This window comes from Anneissia japonica, unplaced genomic scaffold (assembly GCF_011630105.1).
Source record: "Anneissia japonica isolate Jap-2015-1 unplaced genomic scaffold, ASM1163010v1 scaffold6790_len54694_cov202, whole genome shotgun sequence".
NCBI classification, from domain to species: Eukaryota; Metazoa; Echinodermata; class Crinoidea; order Comatulida; family Comatulidae; genus Anneissia; species Anneissia japonica.
The window spans coordinates 15,687-19,113 of NW_022728125.1; positions in this window are offsets into that span (position 1 = coordinate 15,687).

Consider the following 3,427-nt stretch of genomic DNA (forward strand, 5'->3'; position numbering starts at 1 on the left):
TATCTTTTAACACTGTTTCCTATTCTTTAGCACTAGAAGCCTATTCTTTAACACTGGGAAAGGTCGCTTGTCGTTATTTAACATAAGAGCATTGTGGAGACCAATCAGATTCGAAGCGATCGGGGAGATTTCCTTGTTGGGATACACGCACAGCGTCAGCTTGTCCATCACCCTCGGCGCGGTGTCCGAGCTCTCGACGCTGGACCTGTGTACGGCGATCAGGCACAGTTCGGTGACCTTGGGTCTGTCTTCGGCGTGCAGAGCCGACGTTTCCAGGTCGAAGAAAACGAAGAACTTGATGATCAGATGCGACGGTTGTACGTGACCGAGCATCATTTCTTTCTTGAAGGCAACGTTGAATCTAAAAGATAAGAATAAATATTTTTTTTTAAATCAAATAACCTTTCTTGATGTCAAACAAATTAAAATTAATGCAATATGTTTATAATTAAAGGTGGCTGACCTTACTGTTAGTGGTCTTAACGAAAAATATTAAGCATTACGTTTATTTCAAAGCAGAGTCAATGTATATATTTCCATGGACTAATAAATAATATAAAAAAACATTAATATAATTTATGTGTAATTAAATATGGTCGACTATAGGCTAGGATATCTGTCGATGTTTAAAAAAATATTTACTAGGCCTTACTATTGTTGATGTACAAAGACACGACATTTTTTTTTGACTTACCGTTAATTCGATAAAATCCAAATTCGTCTGGTATACTTGCAATGTCAGGTTTAGAGATGATATGTTCTATGTCTAAGGCCTGTAAGACACGACTATATTTCTTTTCGGTGCAAACAAATAGAATGAATCATAGGCCAAAGACTTTCTGTGCAAACAAATGGGTATGGAATAAATCCTTGGTCCAAGGCCTACAACAAAAGCTGTGCAATAGATTCCTTCTATACCAATTCCTAGGCCCAAAGCCAAAAAACAAGAGTTGTGCAATAAATTAAGTATAGAACGATTCATAGGCTTAAGGCCTGTGACACATTATTTTTTTTCCGGCGCAAACAACATCTGTATAGAATAATTCCTAGGCCCAAAGCCTACAACGCAAGCTGTGCAAAACAACCCCGTGTAGAATAATTCCTAGGTCCTAGGCCTACATCGCAGGCTGTGCAAAACAAAATCGGTATAGAATAATTCCTAGGCCCAAAGCATAAATAACGTATGATTTTTCCTATCTGTGCAAAGAAATCGGTGCAAGGAAACAAACGTGCTGAGAAATCCCCGCGTGAACTGTTAGTTCAATGCACAGAGTCTCGCAAACTCTATTCATCGCAACTCGAAAGCGATTGGATACTTTTAGCCAATAACGTGCTAGCGGTGTCAACTAATAGGTCTGCAAAAACGTCCACGATGATTCTCGTTGTACAACCTGTGCCTAGTTGTGCTAGTTTTTGATAGGAATTTCGCTAAAACGACGTCCATCCTCTTTATATATCCCAGTAACATGGGACCCCATGTGTAATACGTTGATTATGTAATGTTATTTCGATTTTTAAAATTTTTTATATCAAATACACGTTTGCAAAAATTAGCGAAATGAACTTCTGTACACGTTGGAAGCCTATTCTTTAACACTGGAAAGAATAGGAGCCAGTGTTGAAGAATAGGACTTTCTCGAAAAACTCAAAATACACATTGACGTCATCGGAATTTCGACACGTGATTGTCTTTTCTAGTATGAAGAATTTTCCCATTTACCCAAATATGGGGGTCCCATGACGTCACGACCACACGTGATTTTTGTCCTATCTTTAACACTGTTTCCTATTCTTTAACACTGGAAAGAATAGGAGCCAGTGTTGAAGAATAGGGCTTTCTCGAAAAACTCAATATACACCATGACGTCATCGAAATTTCGACACGTGACCGTCCTTTCTAGTTTGAAGAATTTTCCCCTTTGCCCAAATATGGGGGTCATAGAGCGTCACGACCACACGTGACTTTTGTCCTATCTTTTAACACTGTTTCCTATTCTTTAGCACTAGAAGCCTATTCTTTAACACTGGAAGCCTATTCCTCAACACTGGGGACGTCATCGCGTTACACCGACGGGAAAGCGGTGCACGATGATGTCACCATTTCCTAGCATCAGTACCGGTTCACTGACGCGTTTGGCGTTTACAACAACCGCAATGCATTAAGAATAGGAAAAGTGGTGTAACAATAACACTCCACTTAGTTGACGCAAACTCGAAAATTTTTTGCGTCCGGGCTCGAACGCTAACGTCCGGAAACATATCTCGACGTCATCGTGTTACACCAATGGAAAAGTGGTGCACGATGACGCAACCATTTCCCAGCAGCACCTAGCGCTATATAAGCATAAAAACATAGTTAGCTTAAATATCCTACGAAAAAATATAATATAATCCACAAACTATCCTACGAAAAACACAAGCTCCTAATATTCATGAGCATTTTGAAATGGCGTTTATAAAGCGTGTGGGGGTGATCGTCAAATGTTAAATGCGTTGTTTTGTAGTTGTTTAATATCTCTTCACGTAGCATCCGTGAAAAAATTGTTTTTTTGTTATTCTTAATTCGAAATTTTATGACATTTTTCATGGCAGAATGTACTGGGGAATATAAGCAAGGAAAAGTAGCTACTCTGCTCAGCCAACGAGCGACGGCTGACACTGGCACGGGAGGACCTGTGCTGGGACGTGCGATGAAGACATATGAGCAGACTGAAGAGGGCGATGTAACTCGAGCAAATCAACACGAAATCTGGTGACGTCATCGTTGTTAACTCGAGAGGGCGTTATAACTCGAGCGGATGCAATAAAAGCCGTAAACACGTGTCTGTGTCTTTTCTTTTTCACCACTTACAACATAATATACATTACAGACGATCTGTGGTACGATGACGTCTTCTGTGCAACTAGAGCGAATGTATTAAAAGCCGTAAACACGTGTCTTTGTCTTTTCTTTGTCACCAATTACAACATAATACACATTACAAGCAATTGGGGAACGATGACGTCTACTGTTCAACTGGAGCGGATGCAATAAAAGCCGTAAACACGTGTCTGTTTCTTTTCTTTTTAACCAATTTTAAGCACATTACAAGCAATATGTTACAGCGGATGTAATAAAAGCCTTAAACTCGTGTCTGTGTCTTTTCTTTGTCATCACTTACAACATAATACTCATTACAAGCAATTGGGGTACGATGACGTCTTCTGTTCAACTCGAGCGGATGCAATAAAGCCGTAAACACGTGTCTGTGTCTTCTTCTTCACCACTTACAACATAATACTACATTACAGACTATCTGTGGTACGATGACGTCTTCTGTGCAACTAGAGCGAAACTGGAGCGGATGTAATAAAAGCCTTAAACTCGTGTCTGTGTCTTTTCTTTGTCATCACTTACAACATTATACACATTACAAGCAATTGGGGA